The 23,178-nt window shown below is 38.9% G+C and overlaps 1 long non-coding RNA gene across 1 annotated transcript in view; it reads right to left on the bottom strand.

The window, feature by feature from the left end:
• Window positions 1-7,279: 7,279 nt before the first annotated feature.
• The window catches only part of LOC140322224 (uncharacterized), a 33,054-nt gene continuing 17,155 nt past the window's right edge, over window positions 7,280-23,178 (bottom strand). The window contains exons 3-4 of the long non-coding RNA XR_011919183.1: window positions 8,700-8,772; window positions 7,280-8,620 (exon numbers count right to left, since the gene is read on the bottom strand). This is a non-coding gene — a long non-coding RNA (uncharacterized lncRNA). The remainder of the gene's footprint in view (window positions 8,621-8,699; window positions 8,773-23,178) is intronic.

The raw sequence follows: 23,178 nt of genomic DNA, 5'->3' as shown, positions 1-23,178 counted from the left end.
TTTTCCCCATGTTGGAGCTGGTTTGTAGTATGTTTATTTCCTTAGTGGTTGAACTTGATGGTTTTCTGTCTTTTTTTGACCTGACTAACTGTATGTTACTATATATATTTGAAAAATATGCAGTTTCCCTAGAAGTTGTTCAAAATAATTATCTACAGAAACTTGAACACTTAGGCCTCTTTCAGATGGTTGAAAAACTGCTTGATTAGCCACTCCTGGGTGCCCCTATATGCACCCAGGAGCAATTTTTAGGAATCAACCACCATTTGACCATTTGTTGAATGGTTGAGTGCAGTTTAGGTGCCGTTCACCGTACTGCAAAACCAAGGTTATGTGGAACTCTAGGGTAGAGGTTGCTGGATTTCCTTGAGCAATGAGAAGTTTGTGAAATTTTTGGCTATCTGTAAGGGAGATAAACTTTCCAAAGACCAGCAATGTAGGAAACATTCTTTCCATAGATCACCACAATAATATATGGTGGGCCATCTCCAATCCTTACTACTCAGGTCCTCACAGCTCACTTCTGTTGGAACATGTCCCTAATCAAGGCAATGGAAGCGGCTGGCCAATCCAGGGAGGCTGGAAACTAAATATCACTCCAATGAACTGAACCACAAACCAACAAAACTGCTTAAAAACACATTCACAAAATTGTTTCCAACCAACACTCATATGGTTGAACGGGAGAGGTTGGGAGTGCAGTGGAGCATTTAAAATAAGCCTTAACCTCCCATCCAGGGTAAAGTAACAGGTACAGATTAATACCCCTTCCTTTCAGCACTTTTTCTTCTTCTTTCTTCTTGTTGCATTGACAGAACCAGAATCGGGTGTCATAAGTCTTACACAGGTTATATGGTAACACTGCTCAACCCAATCTGCAAATGTGAAAAATGTGCTAATCATCACTACTTCACCAAAAACCTATGAAAACAGAAATACAATACTAACATTCATGCATACCAAAGATCTTACTTTTAAAAGAGGAAATTTGAGCAAACACACACACTGGGCCTAGTTGATTAAAGCTTTTAAATTAGTTATATACAGTAAGAGGACTTCCATGACCTTGGACATAGGTGTTGTGATTTATATTTTGAGAACTTGTATTTAGCATTTTGTAAGACTGTTTACTTGCAGCCTGCTGCTGTCAGTCTACTGTGGCCTTTACATGACACATAGTTGTATGATTCCCATTGTAAAAGTGTCCCCTTGGCCTTTACATCATGCATACTTCTTGGCTGCCATTGACAGAGCTATCCTCGTGCATACTTTGTGATCCTGTCATTTCCCTTTCCTATTTCTGTCACAATGACTGATTACTGTAGTAGTCAAGTTTGTATACAACTTTTTTCTGCAAATATGGAATGTTTATTTGATGACATTTGAAGTGTTAGGATCTGCTATTTGCTGTACTGTTTAGCTCAGTGTTTCTCAGCCTTTTATACATGGGGGAACCACTTCTATAATTAATTTATCCACAGCTTACAGTACATTAGTGAATGGGCAGTTAGAAGAATTACTCTTTTTTGCTGACCTTTGGGAAGAATGTCACAGATAGCCAAAAAGATCATTGGTGTCAGTTACACTGACCTGAGAGTCACAAATAGCTCATTGCACAAGAGGTTGTTGGGCTTCCCAGCAACCTGTGAAGGAATCCCAGGGTTTCACAGAACCTTGGTTGTGCTGATAATTGTAAAAAGTACCTTCAACTTTCTCTGTTTTAGTCTGCTAAATATACCTTTTAATGTCTTTTGCTATATCTGTTTCTTAAGTGAACAAATTACTATTTGCTTAGTCAGATATTTTGTAAGCTAAATATGTCTAAGGCACAAGAAAGGGCTGGGGCTGGGTGAGAGTAAATGTGAAGAGGTCAAAGAGGTATCCGTTGTGATGCATCCAAAATAAAGTGGTAGGGTTGACACAACATACTTTAAAATTTAGTGCTGTGTGGTCATTTATAAAAAGAAGACAATCTCCCAAGAGGTCTAGGAAGACATAGAATGTAAGAAACTATAAATGAGACCTTAGATGCTTTCAAAGCTAAATCGTTGAACCTAGCCACCTGTTTCTTGGATATACCATCACCTGAAAGATGTTCCTATGGTCCCAGGTAGTCTGCAGATCTCTCCTTCCTAGGATAATGAAAATGGAAATGTATCCCCAGCCCAGTATTAGGCTCAGCTTCTTTCCTTGTGGGTTGAGCATTCATTCCTAGCAATCTGAGCTTGTGGGAACACACTGGCCAAAAGAGATCAGAACAACAGTCGGGACTACTGGAAAGAACCGCAATAGCACACAATTGGGGGTGACCAGTATGTATAGTAGAGCTACCACTGGGGCTACTATTCTAAGAGGTAACTTGAAAGGGTGCACATAACCCCAAGGGAAATGCACTAGAAAACAATCATGCCTTGGTTTCAGATAACTACATTTATTCAGAAGCCCACCTGTTGAGGTCGGGGAGAAATCTTTTTGGAATACACTTTGCCTTTTCCCAGGACTTGTAGGCCCAATGCAGTTCAATCACCTCCCTCTAAAGTGTTACCATTTCCATTCTCTGCCTTGGTAGGCGGATATGCATTTAGTAGGGTGGAGGTGGAAGATCCTGAAGATTCAATTTTAAGCAGTGGCATTCTCAATTTTCCATAAATAGGACAGATATAAAAGGTGCAAACAACAGAACTACAAAGTCAAAGAGTTAGGAAGCCCAAGTAACCTTTAAATCAACTGTAGCTCCCCTACCTTCATGCACAAAAGGGATTTTCAAGGGATGGGCAACTGGGGGACTGGTTCCTGTCAGATGTTTCGGGAAGGGGGCTCAGAGCATGACCTATGGAGTCTGGAAGCTAAACTAGCAGGAGTGAAGAAAAGATAAGAGGGGTTACCAGACCTTTCTAGATGTCACTTGACAATAACACCTCTGATGATGTAATCTAAATTTGCACATGGCACAAAATATGGAAATTTGCATAGATGGTGGCACATTCTGGAGAACACCTCACAACAGGATAATTTGATTCCCTTGACAGCAGTGTGAAATAACTCTAAAACCAGATAAGAGTTGGGCCCTTTGATAAGGGCTCTGCCACCTCTATGTCTACATAGTGTCAAATGTGTTGCAACTAGTAGTGGTGAGACAATGTAAGGCTCTCGGTATAAGTTTGGGGCTCAGGCACTGATGCCAATCTTTATAGCTGGTAGGGGATAGCAGTCTGATAGACAAAGGAGACTTGGTCACTTTAGAAAGGCAGTAGAGCTGGATCAAATATAGTAATTCCACTTGGGTCCCTTCTACCAGGAGTGTCAGTCCCTGGGAAATACTGGCAAAAGCATATATGCAGTCAAGCTTTACAAAATGGCACAGTACACTCCAGTCTGTTGCATTTGCTTCTTTCTGTACTCAGAAGACTTATGTGGACTTCAAGTTGCTGGTACACACAATTCACTATAGCACTGAACCAAACATTTAAAATGAAACTAACCCCAAAAAAGTGGGAGGATGAGCTGGTGGCACCCATTTGTGATTTTCTTCATAAGAAAATGATCCCCACTAAGTCCAACAGAATGCATTGATGAATAACATTGGGTTATCACTGTACACATGCTTGATTTTCACCCTAGACCAGGAGTGGGCAAACTTGTTGGCTCAGGGGCCACAATGAGTATTAAAATTTGAGAGATGGGCCAGGCCAATATCAGACAAATGGAGAGCGTTTGTAAGATTTTATATAAACAACATGTAAAAGCTGTTAACTAAAAGAAAACACTTTCAAATTGCATTCCATTTCAATGGAAACAATGTTGTTGGTCAAACTTTTTAGCCAGTGGACAATTTTGTACCAATAATTGATGGGCCAGAATAAAAAGCCCAAAGGGCTGTATTTGGCCCGCAGGCCATAGTTTACCCATGCCTGTCCTAGATGATCCTGACCATTGATCTTGATCGATGATCATCTAGAGCAGAGGATGGCAAACTCCAGATACGGCCTAGCCAGTATTTGTACCCCCCGGACAATCAGCCTAATACCAGCCAGCAGGGGTCAGCAACTCGCAGTCCCGGAGCCGCATGCAGCTCTTGAGCCTTCTTGTTAACCCTCCCTTCCCTACTTACCGCAGCCAGCATTAACACTTCGGCCTCCGGGGTAAGGGGACATTCCCTCTCCTCCGATTTCCCTTCCTGGTGGGGGCAGAGCCATCAGCGCGGGACTCGGGAGAGAGTCCGGCCTAGTGTGCCTTCTTGACCTCCTGAAATGGCCTAGTAGCCAAAAAAGTTTGCTGACCCCTGATCTAGAGTGTGCATGTAGCTTTAGTCTATGAGCGGCCTTGATCACAAAGAAATTAGCTATATAGCTATAAAAACATAGAAAAAGTGCCTTGTAGTTGTGTGATTAGCCATCAAAAGGGCAAACTGACATTTTGATGTCACACTGTTGACAGACTTAAACTTGAATGCCCTTTGTTTATTTTGTCCTCATCTTTTTCAGCTTTGCATCATGTCTTGAGGATTAGCATGCAGTTAACAGCCATAGAAGAGTGCAACATATGGTAAAATGGCGTACATGTTCAGGTGATCCTCTTATCAACCTCTGCACAAATATTGATGCTGGCATAAAATACAAGAGCAAACACTCTTGTGGTGCTATTAGTTATGCCTCAGCCACCGTGCTGCTTTTCTTATCCATTAAATGGCTGCAGGCCTTACTCTTTATCACTGCAAGGCTTTACAAATGGACTGGGTATAGATTAGAAAATGTTATTCCATTAAAGATAAGCAAATGGAATATTACTGGTAAAATCAAAGAAAATGTGATTTTATAGATGGTACAATGGGTTACACATTAATAGTTAAAGGTCACACTTAGAATGCCTTTCTAAAGTGCACAAAGTACTCTCAGCAACTTGATATATGGCTCTATACACAAACTTAATCATCAGCATGCGTAGTACATTTTACATGTGAATGTAGACTTGATGATTGTATTGCTTTGTATAGATCCTTCTCTCAGGATGGCTGCATGCTGCTGGTACCCATTGCAACACCCTTTTCTGTGTACCTAGCAGTTAAAATGTATGGCTAAAAATACTATTAAAACGTAATCCTAATGGATTTCCTGAGTACTGTATTAAGATAACACATGAAAAGCACCAGTTTTTAATGTACTCCGTAAAGCGTGTCTACAGGATTCACCGAACTTGAGGACTCTTGGCTTGGGTGGTGTCTTTATAAATTTTGGTCAAATTACAAATTAATGCTCTATGATTGTGTGTTTGGGATTTTAAAGAGGAAGGGAAAAGATGTCTTTAAAATGAATACAAGCCCCTAACTGAATTAAATTGCGGTAACCAATCAAGATTTTATCTTGGATGTGGTCTGCCATCCATGTTCAATAAACTAGTTGGTATCTGACCAAACTGGACCAAGCGCAAGTATTAACATTCGACTGTTCTCTTATCAGTGGTTGATCTGAATAGTTCAATGATCAGTGAGTTAGTAGATCTTTTAGTTTGCTCATCATTCTATGATTCCCAACAATAGATGCTGCTTGCTTTAGGGTCACTTTGTCTTTGAGAGATTGAATCTCTCTTACTAAGCTAAACTCTAAGTACATGTTACCCCAGCCTTCTAATAATCCATTCTATCTACCCCACTACCATCAAAAATGTATTCAAAAACTTCCAATGCCCTTATATTCTCACCTGATCTGCATTCACATACCCGTCAATAGCACAATTTCGGGAAGTGATACAAAGTTATAATTTGTGCTGAAGCCTTTTCCTGTGGTTTCAAGTCTTCGGTAATGTATGAGGACCTTACCAATGGACAACCAGTTGTGTCAATGTCACCAGACAGCAATGGACCACTCATTTTGCAGTCCAGAAATAATAGGCCTTGGTCCTCCAGATTGCCACATGGCTTAATAAGTGTTTGACCCATTTATTATATTTTTTTAAATACTGGATTGATATACTACATTGTGATAGTGGTTTAGCAATTTTTTAGCAGTGGTGGATCCCTGACCAGAGTAAAACTTTTTTATCACTTTTATTAAAGGGTCAATGATTCCAGGATAACATTTACTAATTTATAGCTTTCCATCTGTTGGTGGTGGCCCAATAAATTCAGTTTTTCAAGGACCTGCGTGACTCTGAAGTCTGCAGTAATAATAGTTGGGGCCTAGCATTGTCACACTAGAACCATTAGAAACAGATTTCTATTCATATGAGAATCACACAGACGTGACTGTAAATTTCCAAAAATCCTGAAGGTCAAAGGCCATGCGTTATTCAGGTCAGCACATTTTTATACTAATCTTTTCAGGCATGGTTGACTTTTTGCACGAGATTGTTGTTAATACAATCTATCCATCTAAGTGATACAAAGTTTTATCCAGAGGCCTTTACAGAATCAGGCTGCATTTTCATTTTTGGCATGCTGATATGTTTAATAGCTTCTTTTTATTCATAGAATGTTCTCAGTACTGGCAATGTGCACATTTATAAAAACAATTGCATACAATATATAATTAAATGGCTAATATTCTAAAACTCCAAAAGACTACAAGTATGTCTAAAAATGAAATCCCAAATAAACCTAGAATTGAACAGGACAGAGGACAACTGGGAAAATGTGCTTTTGCATTGCACTGCAGCTCAATATCTTTGTGGGACAACTGAGTGCTGTGAGTTTTTGGTTCTGCATTTGGTTTTATTCTAGAGACTGTGGTCAGTTTGCAAATGTTTAATTATTTTTCTCTTTTAGGCCCCAGATTAGGAAAAACATATTTAGAGTTGTTATCTCATTCCTTCATGGAGACCTGTATGAAACTTTGGGAAACCTGTATGAAACTAAGGTTCCCTATAAACTAAGAACAGCTTCTCTAGCCTGCCATTACCTGTATTGGTAGCTGCCCAGAGTTTGAGCAGAACTAAACCCGCAATACTTACCTTTACCCATTTCCATGTCACAGGGCACCACCATCTTCCTTCTTCCTTTCTTCCTGAAAATGATCTTCAGCCATCTTTATTGGCCAGGATGATTTATTCCCGGTACGTGCAAGGGAAGTCAGGATTGCTGGGTTTCCCTGGAATGTGCAGCTTAGCAAAATTTGACACCAAGTGGGTGGTTAGGCAGGTAAGAGCAGGTATTGCGGAAGGGTCATCTCTTGTCTTTTTTTTTGCAATAACCACCGGCCTGATTTGCCAATGTTCAAAGTGGGACTTTAGCCCCACTTGCCTCAGAATGAATTCCCAGGAAGTTTTGTTTGCTTCATTTGTAAATCTCAGTATTTTATTTAAAACTAAAGTTTTAAAGTTGAGCACCCAATTGATGGGTATGCCATTGTTTTAGTTTCTTTTCTAAAATTTTGACCAAGCTAACATCTCAGCACCTTGACAATCATTGGAAATGATCTTTCCTGTTCATTTTAGCAACAAAAAACTGATGATGATGGAACCAGCTCTATGCACACAGCACAGTTCTGTTCCATGGACGGAGGAAGGGGGGGTAGGAGCAAATGGCATCCCAATGTGCTCTTCTCCTTTGACTTCTACAGCGCTCATCATTCTCCGTTGGTCTTTCATGGATCTGTCCGATTAACGACACCAGGTGATTGCTGTACACATGTCAGATTCTTGCCCAAGACAATCCCGACCGATCATATTGAGCTAGAATCATCTTACATGTGTACGCTGCCTATAATCATAGGTACCTAAAACCAGCTTTGTAACTTCCAGAAAAATAACATAGGACAGATGGGGTTGCATATATTGATATAAAAGTGAATATGGGTGCATATATGTATGTATATATATATATGTATGTAAATGCATGTATAGAGAGAATTTTGGACATCTCACCTATTTGCTTGTTGTTTTTTTTTCCATACAGTGATTAAATCTAGTTTTTGGAGATAATTATTTATTATCACTCCATAATGGAGTGAGTATTTCCAATATTATCTGGAGAAGTACTGAATATTATTGGAGAACATATAAGAGATACCGCCATCTCTGTGTGTTGTGATTTTTAATTCTGCCTTTTGCCTACCTTCATACCAAGAGAGTAAGCATACCGGTGAATGCAACATCCTTTGATATGTACAGAATAATTTGCTTTTATTGAAGAATTGATGTATATGATAGAGCTGTACCTGCTATAAAATAGAGCTGTACTTATCGTGTTTTTTGTACATGTTGTAGTGCTGAAACACCTACTAGCTGTACCAATTACATCCCTGAGGAAGCGGACACAGTCTGGGAAACGCGTCGGATGATCTCATCATATGTAATGTGTACAATGTATCTAGCCCATGTATGCTAACAATGTTGATTAACTCTTCTTTCTGAACACACAACTTTCTGAAACTTGGCATAAGGGAAAAGCCATGTATATTTTTTAACTGTTGTTTCTTAATGAAGGAAATAAAAGGTATATGACAATTTTTTATAAATCCACTGCCGTTAAAGTCCTGTATTTTTCTTGTTCTTGTATTCTTCAGTGTGTACGTTGCCTTAGTACAAATTACTCACGAGACATCGGTGACCTTGTTGGTTTCCGATATATATCTGTATTGCCTCCATTCAAATCTCCTCTTCTTCACTCCTAATTATTTTTTGTGCTCTGAAAATTATTAACAGTAGTATATTAGAGTTTACAAAAAACATTAAAAAATTAAACACAAAACACAAAATGTACTCACATTTCTTTTTGTCCTATGAAAGGCAGACTCTAGCAAGGGGTTAAGGAGTCCTATTTGTAAAAGAAGCAGTAACCTAAAGGTTGGCATAGGAAGAAAAATATTATTTAGGCTTACAAAGTAAATCATAACTTGTCTTTTTCTGTTAAGGCTTGTTCAGGCAGACACTAGAAAAGGTATTTACTAGGCATTTGTGAATCCAATTAACACCCTTTCAGCATGCTTGGCATACGTGAGATTGGGCGTTTTATACACATCCAAGCATCAGCTTCATAATTTTTATAGTGTTTTGTGGGCTCAGACATTGTACGGGAAAGCAATAGAAGTGGCTTCCTTACATCTAAAGGACTGGCAAAAAAATAAAATAAAAAAGGCCAATATTGCACTCTGCAAAGGAAAAATTATGGTATGTATTTTTATTCTGCTGGGTAAATTGGGGATTAAAAGTTGCAGTAAAAGAGGAGACAGACTTCCTTGTGTAGACTATAAATTTGTGAGGAGATAATACCAGCTCTTCATAAAGTAACCAAAAGGTTTACTTTGTTGTTGTGCTATTAAAGAGTTCACCTACCTATAATACATTGCCTTTCCCACAATGCTCTGTGAACCAACATTTGAATAATACAATAGGAAACAACATTTTCAATAGTTCAGGCACGCTAATGTGCATGTGTGTTTGTAGACTGGTGTGTTGTCATACTCTAGTGCCTCGAGCAGCCTTCATACCTTTGCAGGTATGTGTTGACAATGCAAAAACATATGCATGCACGCACACCTAAATGGTGCCAAGTGGCCTATTTAAATGCACCCCATGCCTGGTCTTCAGCTCTGTATGCACCCAACTTGACCTATGTTTTGGAATACTTGTGGTGCCCAGATTGTACTATGAATGTGTTCTTTGAATTAGCTTTTACATGGACTCTATCTAACCATAGATGACCTTGGCTCATTCCTGGACCTGCGTTGCCTACGGCCTTGTACCATTACATTGCCTAACTTTGCCTGTTACTCAACCTACCTATCTCTGTCTACCTCCCCTGCCAACTCATTGCCAACCTTGGCTTGCTAACTGTGTTGCTTATAATGGCAGTCATGCCCTTCTGGCATCAAGACCACCGGGGAGTGATGAGCAATAGAGGCTACCCTTATAACCTTGGGTGTCAATGGTACATGACAAATACCTTTAAAACACATAGTTGCTAGAGGGCATCTAGGAACACTCAACCAATGCCACACCAAGCCATGAAAAAATGTCATGGGTGTTTTCATGGCGTTCTTCTGGATAAATGACATTGCCATTATCCACATATAAACAATGAATTTGATTGAAGTAGTATTGCCTGACTATCTGTAAGCTTGTTTATGGATTGATACCTTTTATTTAAAATGGTGAAACCAATGCAAGATGAGTCACTTCAGGAAAATTCCATCTTTCCCAATTATGCTAGGAACAATGTGCTTTGGATCACCTTTTTGTGTGCACTCCTTATCTTACCCAACTGCACATGCCTGTCACGCCATAGAAGGATGATAGCATTTAGGTGGAGTGCAGCAGAAATTTCAGTATTACATAAATGCTCAGGCGTATCCCTAATTCCAGATATAAGCACACATTCCCAGTGCCAAGCATGGGCATAATTACAAGATTAAGTAGTAGAACTCACCTTGGATATCAGTTTCTTGGAATCCCTCCAGCTCTAAGCTTTACGTGCAGAATCTAAAAATCTTTTACAAATAAGTAACTCAGCCTTAGATTACGCTAGTAAATCCAAGAAAATCTGATTTTTTAGTTATGGATATTTATTTGGCTTTTCAGTTGTTTTAGCGATTCCTGACTATAAGTCTCCATACCTGGATTTCCCGTGGTACTCTGTCGACCATTAAAACCTACCACTTTCTGTTTCTATAACACTTACACTGGTAACAGGGGGAGATTTCACCTAGGCAAGTGGGTTTTCTAAATGTGAGTGGTCATGGAAGGTAGAGAATGGTGGGAGAGATTTGGATGTTGCGTATGGTGAGATCTTAGAAAGTGGGTGCATTGGATGAAGGTGATCATGAATGGCTATTTGATATGTGGAGGTGATGGCAGATGGATGATTATCGGAGGTGTTACTTTGTAAAGCTCATAGGATGCGGGTCAGCTAAATGGAAGCAGTCATGGGAGGAAGAGATATTGAAATGGGATGGCAATGGGAGGTGGAGGTGTTGGTTGCAAGTGGTCGTGGAATATTGAGCTTTAGATGTGTAGACGATGTATGGGAGGTGGCGGTGTTAGATAAACTGGGGTCCTGGAAGATGGAGTTGTTGGACATATGGGTAATCATGGGGCATAGGGGTCTTGGAGGCTCCAAGGCCTTGGGTGGTGGACATGTGGAGATGGTGCATCAAGCTACGATTTTTTTGTTAATAAAAAAAACCTAGAATGATTTTAAAACCTAACACTCTAAAAATCCCTTTGGTTCAACTGCCATGCTGATGTTTTGCCTCTAGTACCTAAATTATCTTCTAGAACAAGTGTGGACAAAAGGAATTCCAGCCTTTACTTTAATTTGTTTGGCTGCATGCATCCAGTTAGCACTAGCAGGTGTTATATTTCTCTTATGACAGGTGAGCTTTCACAAAAGCTACTTTCCAAGCATATTTGTAATGTAGACGTTTACTGACATCTAAAAAATACATGGGCTAAATAATCAGAAATGTTCCAGATAAAGAGAGACAATAGTGAGGGTAATGTGATACTACACAAAACTCCTAGAAGCTCTTAATTAGGAGTTTGGACTTCCCATGAATTGCAATTTGTTTCTACTAGAGAAAGTTTAGTCTTGTTTTACACCAAAGTACAACAAGAGCTGTGCGTAGGCACAAAGCCTCCATTATATTTATTGACTTTTTATTAAGCTTGCCTTCTAAGTATTTTATTCATCAGCAAGGCGTTACCTCTTTCGGAGTAAACTGTGTCCCATGGTAAAATAAATCAAAACCTTAAGGTGGAAGTAAAGTTTCAATGTAAACATTAGGCCCCATACTGGCAATGTCCCTTCTGCAATAAGTATGTTTACCTGCCAGATTGTCAAAATTAAAAATTTGCACATGCTCAGTGTTTGGGGGATCCCACCTTCCCTTGTGGCCCTGGAACTGAATGAACTCATGTGTGCATGTGCAGAAGTTACATCACCCTGATGAAAGAGAAGAGAAGAAGGGATAAGTTAGCGGGGCCCGCAATGGAACAGGGGCAGGTGAATATACCCAGGGTTTAGTTCTGCTTTAAAAGTACATATTTCACTACATTTATTGGAGAACCATAAGTCTATCTGTCCAAACTTATCTTTAACATATCCCACATCTGAACATGGACTGCCTGGTTAAGTAAATACTTAACCAGCCAGTCCACTAAAATACTGGAAGGGATGGCTTAAAGTGGATCTAAAATGTCATTGGTGTAAGTGAGGTTTCACCATACCAGTTATAACACACTTATCTAGACCGGCAGCAATGACAGGTCTAGGAACCCATTACAAATGCATCCCTAGAAGCTGCCATTTTCCACTCCTACTCCATGCCAGAGTGATCTTCTTCGGCTATTGGATAGCCACTCAAAATGTACCCTGATAATTGGCTTTTTGCCATATTTTAGCACTTCCTGTGGTGCAATTGATACATTTGACTATTTGTAGTGTCGTGCTACTAGGTTTCCACCAATGGAACAATGGCACTGGACACACTTATTTGGACTAAAATGGATAATAAATCATTAACCAGTTTATGGTTGCTGTCCTAAGGAAAGTTGGACTCTATAGAGAACATTAGGTAAGAAATATATCCTTGATTGAGGTAATAGCAGTAAAATTCTTTACCTGGAGATTCTGGCACTACGTAAAAGTTTAGTCATCCCTGAGCAGGAGAGTTGAGTGTGCAAACAAGGGGTAAAGCCTACAGCCAGGAATCACAATCCACACTTCCTTCCTCTCCTTTAACCCATTCATTACATTGGTGAGCAGTGGTAATGGTGCCTCCTGACTATGGTTGTAAGAGGGAGGAGAAGATCCAAAATTATGAGTTTTTGCGAAATATGCTTCTTTACTTATATGTTTAATGAATATTGGTGGTCAGTCTAAAGAATGCACCATTTATTGGAAGTCAGTGGAAAGATTAGTCCCCCAACAGTGGTGGTCAGCAGGAAGAATGCAACACTTACAGACAATGAAATAGATCTAAATAGCCCCACCAACCCATGCCCCAAATGGGAGGTCAACCCTCCACTGCTCAATTATCCCCTAGAAACCCATAGAGGAACCCTAATGTTTTATGACACTTTGTTAGAGAAAGATTGGCACTGATTGTAGTGTTCAGAGCTCTGCACTGAAAATTACCAGAGCCAAGCTCTCAGGGGCTGAAACTCAATGTAAAGATAAACATTTACCAAACAAGAACAGCAGCTCTCTATGTGGACTATATATTATTGCAATTGACTTGCGGACATACTTGTTTCTAAAGTAAAAAAGTCAATATACCTCTTATGAGACAGTAATATTAGCATGAAATGGACTAGAACAATGTGAATAGGACCTAAGGTCAGCTGAGCATTCCGGACCTCACTGATATATACAAATAACCCATACTAATTTTAATGTTACCTCACACTCTGATCAGTCAGTATTCTAGAAAATTTTGCACCTTTGGGTATTATTTGCAAAAACAGTTCAGGAGTCATGCACTGGAAAGCAGATGCATAATAGTAAACAACTTTGTCTAATGTCCAGTAATCTGCACTAATTCTCCAAGAATTGCGCCCTAAGTACGTTTGTTTGTACAGGTATTAGGAAGCAGTAAGATGATCAAGGTGTGTTTCAGGTGCACTTAGGCTATGTACACACATGCATAAATTATTGTTGGAAACGAACGATTAACGGCCAATCGTCCAACGACTGGCCAATGACGCCGATGAACAAGGAATGTTGCTGGAAAAGAACGACCATCCCGGTGGATTTGATTGGGTGACAATCATTCGCTATCTATTGTGTGTACAGTCATTTGGTGATTGTGGGTTGTTCTGCAGTACACTTTCCCTAGTACACGTCACTTCCTGCATCCTTCAAATGATCGTATCTAGTATGTGTACATTATTGGTGGATTATATTTGAACGATTGTAACATTATAGCATGTACAAAATCGTACACAATACGATCGTTCAAAACAATCAAGCATAATTGTTGATCGGTCGTTAACTGTTCGTTTTCTAACGATAATTATTGCATGTGTGTACGTAGCCTTAGAGTGAGAAGGGTTGGACAGGAGACCCAAGTGACATGGTCTACAAGAAGACATTTCTGCAACAATAGCACATTTTTTTAGGTTGATGGAGACCAGCAGTCCGCCAGGCGTCTGTCCCATCACCACCGACATGGCAAAAAACCCATTGTTGGGCATATCACAGGGATTAACCACAGAGTTTAACAGGTTTCCTGATGGGCCAGCCTGGCCACCAAGGATGACCCTATTTAAAAAGTCTTTCTTAGCTACCACAATAGAAACAATGGAGACTAACAGCTGAATAAAAAGTGTTTGCCATTGCTTTTGCATACAATAGCTTGGTATCATTCAAATGGCAGGCAGGGTCTGGGAAATCATTGCAAGATAAGAACCCTTTTTACACCAGACCACCCTGTGGTAAATCTGGTTTCCTGTAATCTGGTGTTGTGCCAACATATAATTGTAAATCTGATATCCTGTAGGTCATTTAAGGTAGCTGGCACAGCACAGTAGTGGCAAGAGGTTGCAATCATACAATGTAAATATACTGCTCATTATGTGAAAGGTATAATATACTTAAATATTCTGCTCCTTGGATAGCACAAACTGATCACTGACTACATTTATCATGTTATAAATTGATATTGGTGTTTAGTACAATATTTGCAGCCATGGTCCAGCACTGTGACGTATATTGCAATCAGCCATCTCTATTTTATGGAGGTCATTATGGGTTGGTAAAACCTAGCTGGGGCATTTATATCTGTATGGAGATCATCACTTTTCGTTGCTGGGCATCCTTACATGTGACACTAAACAACCCTTGGAATGATTGCTGAGCACAGACTACACTCCAATCTGTAGCCGGTAATGCCGCCTGAGCTCTCATCTCTGCAGCTTTCTATGATTAAGTCACAGGTTAGGGTGGGGAGGGGAGACCTCAAAATTGTGCATGCCTTCCCTCACGTAGCAGCACAGACACTCATATAACACATTTCTGCAGCAACCGCCCTGGCAATGCTGGATCCTTGGTAGGTGTTAGTAGGTAAAAGACATGCATTGTTTATTTATTTATAAAAAATAATGAAAAGCACGCCACATACAGTATACTGAGTAACAGAATGAATGTGCAGCCTGTAATCTAATTTTACTAAATACAAGATACTTCATTCATCATCCATCAACCATATTCCCTGTATAAGAGTCATGTATAAGAATTATTATTCCTAATTGCCAGTATTGGATATTAAAAGTATAAAGTGCCAATAAAAGAAAGTAAACAAAAATAAACCCTGGGGAAATTATGCAAAAGACTGTCGGCAGAGCTGCATTACTATGTGACCTTAGGCTATGTACACACGTGCAATAATTGTCGTTGGAAAGGATCTTTCATGATCCTTTCCAACGACTGCACAATGCGTGAACGAGCACCGCTCTGCTCTATGGAGAGGGAAGGGGGAGAACGATGGAGAGGCACCCCGCTGTGTTCTCTCTCCCTTCAATTTCATTACGATCGTTCGTCATCCATCGTCTGTTGATCCGCCAGGTCAGCCGTTCAGATGATGGAAGATAAGTGTTGTACACACGTAAGATTCTCGTCCGACATCAGCCCTGAGCTGATTATCGGACAAGAACAATCGGGGCTTGTTCAAGTGTCATGGGCTGATGTGCATGCTGCATTGGTGTGTGCATTGCATTTGGTTTTTAACTGCCATGCAGATTTTCCTTTTAGACACAATGCTTTTTTTAAAACCCAAGGTAAACTGTAGTACATCACAAATGACAGTAATGTGATAAAATGTTACCTGATCTAGTTTTGATAATGCACAACATCAAGACATTTGTACATTGTCCACCTGTGGGGACTGCACATTGCAAAACCCTAAACCTTATAATAAAACTGTATGGTAAATAGAAATATCTAAATATAACCCCATGGAGCTGTGTCTTTTTTCAGCCCTTGTAAATAAAATAATGTTGTGCTGATATGGGAAAGCATCTATACCGGGATGTAGTTATTATTATGTTTTGGGTACTTTGGGTGATGATGAGCAAAGAATGTTTTTTTTATTTAAGATTTTTTGTTTATAGACACTTTGAATACCTGAAAGTTAATGATGAAAGGTAATTTTGAATAGTTTTTAGCACAAAACTTGCGTCAAAATAATGATATGCTCCAAGAACTAAAAAATTATGGGATACAAATAATTAAACTAATTTACAGTATTTAAGTCTTTTTATTTTCTTCTGTTGCACGGTAACCTCCAATGTCACAAGTTTCTCTCTCTCTTTTCTTTTCTCTCTTTCTTTCTTTATTTTTCTTTCTTTCCCTTTCAATGTACATTAAGTATTTACATGTCATTAATTTATTCCTATACAGTACTGATGAACTATCTGTCTGACCCAGATCCATTCGACTTTGTTACAGAAATACGTATTTCCCATATGGGGTCACTGAAGTTGGTAGTTTCATGTGGTTTCTTGGGGAATTATGGTATTATGTGTCTTTAATGAATTGGGTGTGAAATATTGGGAACTTTGTACATTATTTATGAATCACTGGCTTTTTGTGGTCTGCATTTCATTTTGTGAATACAGCTATGGAAGCCACTGCTGTGACAATATTAATAATGCAAAGCCAAGGCATCCCAATGGAGAGAAAAAATACCATTGATCAAAAAACAAAAGAAATTCCAATTTCACTGCCCTTACTATAATGATGTCAGAGGCTAAAATTGTAATTATTATTTTTTATATGCATTAACTGTTTTTTTTTTTCTTACATATGTATGACCCATGCTATATAAATAATGTCCAAATTTGTATGTTGTATGTCAAATAATGTCAGTCGCTGTATGTTTGTGTATGTTTATTTATGTGTTAGAGGAAAAGAACAGGATTTCAGAACCTCTAAAGATGAGACCTTCAATTGGCCCTAAAAAGAAAAAATAAACACAATTTTTTTTTGTATCCACACAATACTTGTCAGATAAAAAGCCTTGTGTTTGGATAACAAACAAATATTTAACAATATGGTATATTCACATAAAATCATTACTTATTAGTTTGAAAAAAAACCCTTAGTGTTTACAAAGAATGTTAGGAGTTCAGCATATAACTGCTTCATTCTTGATTTATTTGATCTTGTAATGTTATTGAAAGAGGAAATCTATCCAATGTTTTGCACCTGAATATTAATAAGGGGAATACCAACACGTTTCATGGAAATAAACCCCAGTATACTCACATGTCCCCGTTCTGTCGCAGCGGACAAGCATCTTTTTCATTCTTCTATTGCTAGTTGTGAATACTAATGCGTTTCGCAGTATTTAAAGTGGGAAAAGTTGTGATCTTCAGCCACCTTGATTGACATAACTCCCATGCAGAATCGCAGGGGTTTGTTCCGTGCCAGCATGCACAGGGGATGCTGGAATTGCCAGGTATCCTGGACAATGAATGCTAAGCTACAAATGTGCAACTCATCATTCATCAGAGCAATCAGACAGGTGAGAATTATTTATGCAGAAGCGACATCAACTGTTTCATTCTGCAATAATGTCCTGCGCCAAAATTTTTAGAAGTGGACCTTAAGTTCCCTTTTAAATTTACAGCTCTCCAGGGGATAACATATACAAAATAACATGAAGGGATTGTATGGTGAAGTCATCTTAGCTCGCTCATTGACAAAACATCAAGAGAGCACCCAGGTGAACAGGAACACCATACGACAGCATAAAAACTCACCCCTCTTTGTTCCATCACAGGTGCCACCATCTTCTTTCTTCTCTTCCTCTTTCTGCTATTTTGATTGGTCAGGCTGGGATCACATAACTTCCATGCAGGCAGGATTTAATTCAGTCCCTGCAACTGCAGGGGAAGCCGGAATGTGCCAGATATCCCCGGCATGCACAGCTCAGCGATTTTTGACAGATGAATGAAGTGATTAGGTAAGAATGCTTATTGCAGAAAGGACCTCACCTGTACCTTACTACACTAAAACGCTACCTGATCCCAAATTTTTAAAGTGGAACTTTGGTTCCACTTTAAGCACCACTTCTTTTGATCTGAGGAATTTGTTTCTATCGGTTCGAGGTGTTCGTTTCTTCTATCATGTCCAATTTAAAGTCTTACCTTTAGAGGTTTTGTAAAGGTAACTTTCAATTGAAAAATAAATGGATAAAAGTCTATATTTTATATCATAATGCCATTTCCCAATAAAATATAAAATATATTAAAAAAAAACATAATGATGTTAAGTGATTTTTAGGCATTATATCAAACATGATCTTTTGTTAAAAACATGCCAACATTTTTTATAAAATCTGTAAATTGGAGACCAGAAGATCCATTTACTTAACTATTGGCCACTATTTCTATCTGTGACTTTCACTTGAAAAAGGAGCATTATACGGCCCATTTACTTTCTAAAGTGCTAATCAGCGGCAGAGGTGGGCATTTGAAAGAACCCAATTGTTCTCCATTGTTTCCCATTGCATAGACCCTTTTAATAGGCCAATCAGGCTGAATGCAACTTCATAAATATGGAGATTGGCACCATTGTTGATATATAATGGTAATTGTGGAAATGGTGATCAGACTGAAGAATGGCGACTATTTCAGCCAATCCCCAAATTTATGAATGTGCCGATACATGAGTCCAGTCCTTTTAAAAAAATGGTCTGTAGGCACTTTGCCCCTTTATATGTAGACCTTATTGGATGTATCGATTTGAACCAATGTGATTCCAGAATACACAAAGGTGCATTTATTGCATTAAAATATGTGCACATGGGCACAGAGTATAAAACCAGCGTCATTCTTCCTTTTATACATTAGGAAAGCATAGGACACTAGAATAAAAAGCATGTGCACAAGGTGAAGGTAATTAAACAGCTGCATTACATTCCAATAGAAGAAAAAAAAGAAAACTAAAAACAGACAGCTGATGTATAGCCGGATGTATAGCTTACGTCTTTGGCTTTCCCTTCCCCCTCCGCCCTCCCTATGCACCTGTCACAAGACTATACATGTCCTATGACGTCAGCAGTCCCCAAGGGTTTATGTAACAGAAATTAGACCTGTGATCATTGCAGGAGTGCCGTCTCTTGTCCTTAGCTAAATTACAAATGGAATTTTACTCCCTATGAGGCAATAGACCCGGTGACACCTATAATATAAACCCAAATTACATCAATGCAAAGTATAAAACTACAACAAAGTGATACAAATGTATCAATCTGGGATTGGAAACAGTGTACAAATCTTTTATATTTTTAAAATTCAATACAATGAACCTATGTTTTTTTTTTTGCATGTAGAGGTAAATGTTTTTGGAACTTTCCAAGTCAATTTCTATATTAAACATTATGTATTGCACCCATTCCTGGTATCCCCGATAAGTCATTCCAATGCCCCTCACCCTTTCCACAGAGCTTTCACCTCTCCGAACCATTGAGATGCCCCAAGAAGCCGTAATATTTAGAAATATGTCTAAATTTGAAAATAACATCACTGATTAATGACTCATTAAATGGCACCACTATAAACAATCCAATTAGGGCACCAATCCCATTCAAATTTTGCAATTAGCACTTTAGATTTGTGTCCCTGGAAACAATCTTTCCAGTGACAGGAGAACAAACAAATGCTGATCACACAATGCTGTTCAGTTTTATAAAGTGGAGAGGGGGAAGGATGAGCCAGGAGGCACCCTGCTGTGTCCTCCCTATTGGAAAGTATGGTGGTCTTCCCTGGTTGGGGGTTCATTGATCTACCAGGACAAAGGACAGCATGGGCTGTATACATGCTAGATTTTCACCCAAGTAGATCACAATTATTCATTATGGTTAACAATTTTCTAGAATGTGTCTGTAGCCTAGTACTTATACTATATAATACTTTTATCCTTCCTAAAGTGTCCAGCTCCAAAAACAAAGGGAAATATATGTCATGATATTAAAAAAAATTAAAGAATTACGAATTCCACTTCCTAATGACTACCCCGCCAACACAGGCAAGCAGCCCCAAAACATTATGATCAAATACAACAAATAATACAGCCCCATTCACTGCCAAGTGAGCACTTTATGCTTTTGTGCCCAACAAACCTTTACTATGCAAAGGATTTGTAGTTTGGTCTCATGAGAACTTGGCCAGAACCGGGATGGAAAGACTGAATGGGGTTCATTTAATTGCTGTTGCAGTCGCAGAGCTCCTGTGGTGTGCTCATCCTATGTCCGCTTTCCTTTTTGTTGATGTGCTAATGCTTCTGTATGCAAGGAAGTACCATTATTGCAGCCACGATGTCAACATATTAAATCTTGATGACAAAACACACAATAACATCACCATATATATTCAGGAGGCTGCAAATCTAATACTTGGTGCATCCCCCATGGTTGATGCCAATGATGGATGTCATGTAGGTACCATGCAGATTCAGGGAGCGAGGGGTGACAAAAAAGTCTAATTCTGGCTTTATGTCATATCTGGCATTGTGACCTTAAACTAAAAATGCAACTTTTTTATTTTCAAATTTAGATTTATCACTGCTGATTTAGATATAAACTAATGCAAATGTTCCCAAAGATTTTGGTTTTAAGTTACTTTTGTTAATGGCATTGAGATATTCTCAGATAATTTACACAAAGCTCTTCTTTTGCAGATCACATATTGCAATCAATCAGTCCTTTCTCAGCACCTTGTGTGGTCCTCTCCTAGGCAATTAATAGACCAATGACATTTCCTGGAATGAAGGAGAAAAGTCAGACAGGGGTTAAGTGGCCTCAGCAGGTCACAAAGGGCATCTTGTATCCTCATCCACAATTAGCATTAATAGGTGTGTGCAGGAGGGAGGAATAAAGGCTGCACTGTGTGTGCTCCCTGAATTCAGACTATAAAAACGCGTTTGTGTTAATGGGTGAAGGTAAAGATTAGCAAGCTATAAGGTAGGGGTGTCAAACTCAAATACACAGAGGGCCAAAATTAAAAACCTAGACAAAGTCATGGGCCAACCTTGAAATTTATTGAAAAAAGTGAGGAAATGTTTCCATCTCATTAGATATAAACCCTTTTCCTATGGAAACAAAGAGGTTTTGCCGCTGAAACTCCCTCTTCATTGAAATAGCACTGCTACTAAAATTCCCGGCATTATTTGGATCTATAAAACAGACCAATGCGGGGCCACACATAGACAGAGAGTCGGCTGGTCTATAGACGCCAGTGATGCCAGGAATTGTAGTAGCGGCGCTATTTCAATGCAGCTGTGGGCCAGCTGCAGTTCATATTTAGGATTCCTTTGGGGGCCAAAAAGGACATTGAGGGCCAGATTTGGCCCCTGAGCCAGGGTTTGACACCCCTGCTATAAGGAATAAAGAACACACCGAATCAGCAATGCAATCACCATTGGAAGAGTTTTTTGCTTTTATAAAGTCCCGTAACCTTAACTTATATGAGTATTTCTCAACCAGGGCACTAGAAGCTGGGTTCATATTCAGTCCTGCACTGTATAACTGTCAGCTGATATTTTTCTTGTGAAGTGTTGGAATCATCAGAAGTTCTGTTCTGCATTTGTAAAGTGGACAGTGGTTTATTTGGTAATAAATAAGATTGCATCACACAATGTTTACACAAGAAGATTTACAAAATTACTTACAGCACTTTCCTCAAAGTTGAATTAGTATTATTCCGCTTCTTTGTTCCCATTTTTGCACAAAAAATCCCTCCTTATATTAGGCCATCAGTAATAGGGTATTATTATTAATATTAATAATATTATTAATAAACAGGATTCATATAGCGCCAACATATTACGCAGCGCTGTACATTAAAGAGGGGTTGCAATTGGCAGACCGTGACACAGGAGGAGGGGACTAATCAGATTTTTTACCATGGTGATCAGGGCTTTAATCACCAAACCACTATTACGACAACTAATTAATTTACAATTACTTGAATAGAGTAACTGATTTCCTGTAGACTGTTCCTGTGGCTGCTGTTCGTCAATCTGAATTTGAAACCAACACCACTGACCCCCGTTATGGCGTATGTGGCTCCACTATCAAAATGGTAAATTCTACCTGACAATAAAGCCCTGCTGTTCATCTCTTTATAAATATATCAAACAATACAATAAAGTTTTCATTAATAAAATATTGATCAACCTGGACATGGTCATATTTTTCAGGTGATCACCAATTTTATAATTGGGACAAACTAGAAAAGGTGTAAAAATGTTTCCTTAAAAATTGCCCCCCAATAATTGGGCTCCCGTAGAGTTTTAGGGGTGAGCTTACCTTAACTGACCGAGGTACAAAAAGCTTTGGCATTACCCTACTTATTTCACAAATGGAGCCATTGTATGACATTGGTAATGAGAAAACCAATAGCTCGGACGTCCCTACTGGTGGCGTCTCCTTACTTGGACCAGGATTTCCATCATCCTTCTGGGTCACCAAGACCATGCTATACATTGAGTGATATGTGAATTGATGGAACCAGAGTACACCGGACATATTTGTAAGGTTAGAAAATAAAATCTAACACAAGCTCTCTCCCTTTGTTCCAGGTCTTCTGTTCTTCAATGGTTAATGAGCCATTCTCTAGAAATTGTGTACACACTTCAAGAATTTTAACTGCCATAAGTTGTATAAACACATACCACTCCACATTCCTCTGCGGATTATATTTACTTGTACCTGGTATTTCAATACCATACACATTGTCAGCATGTGAATTAAAAAAAAAAATAATTATAAAAGCTTTTATCAGTGATCGCCTTTTGAAAATTCTATTTGCCTGGCTCTGGCTTCTGTATATTCTGCGATATGGACAATCACAAAAACAAAGTCACAGCAACTACTCTGTGTGTTTGCTTTAAGTTTGGGGCTTGCAAAGTAAGTGTTACTCAAGTAAACCTGGTCCCATTTATAATTTCTTTAAAATCCATTATAAAATAAAAGTAGCATTGATTGGTCAGGAAATATCTGCCTAAACATTCCCATATTTCACTGATCCATTCCCTTTACAGTGACAGCATTTGTTGTTCAGGAACCAGAAGTAAATTATTATTCCTAAAGGGATTTCTGGTTTAGTGTTGAAGGTGTAGATTGTAATTGCAATTTTAATAGTTTAATAGTTAGTAAGGTTGAAAAAAGACCATCAAGTTCAACCTCCAGGGAAATAAACATATCCCAGATAAAACCCTATGGACATAGTTGATCCAGAAGA

This window comes from Pyxicephalus adspersus, chromosome 2 (genome assembly GCF_032062135.1).
Source record: "Pyxicephalus adspersus chromosome 2, UCB_Pads_2.0, whole genome shotgun sequence".
In the NCBI taxonomy this organism is placed as follows: Eukaryota; Metazoa; Chordata; class Amphibia; order Anura; family Pyxicephalidae; genus Pyxicephalus; species Pyxicephalus adspersus.
Note: the sequence above shows the minus strand (reverse complement) of the source record. Positions and strands in the feature narration are given on the sequence as shown.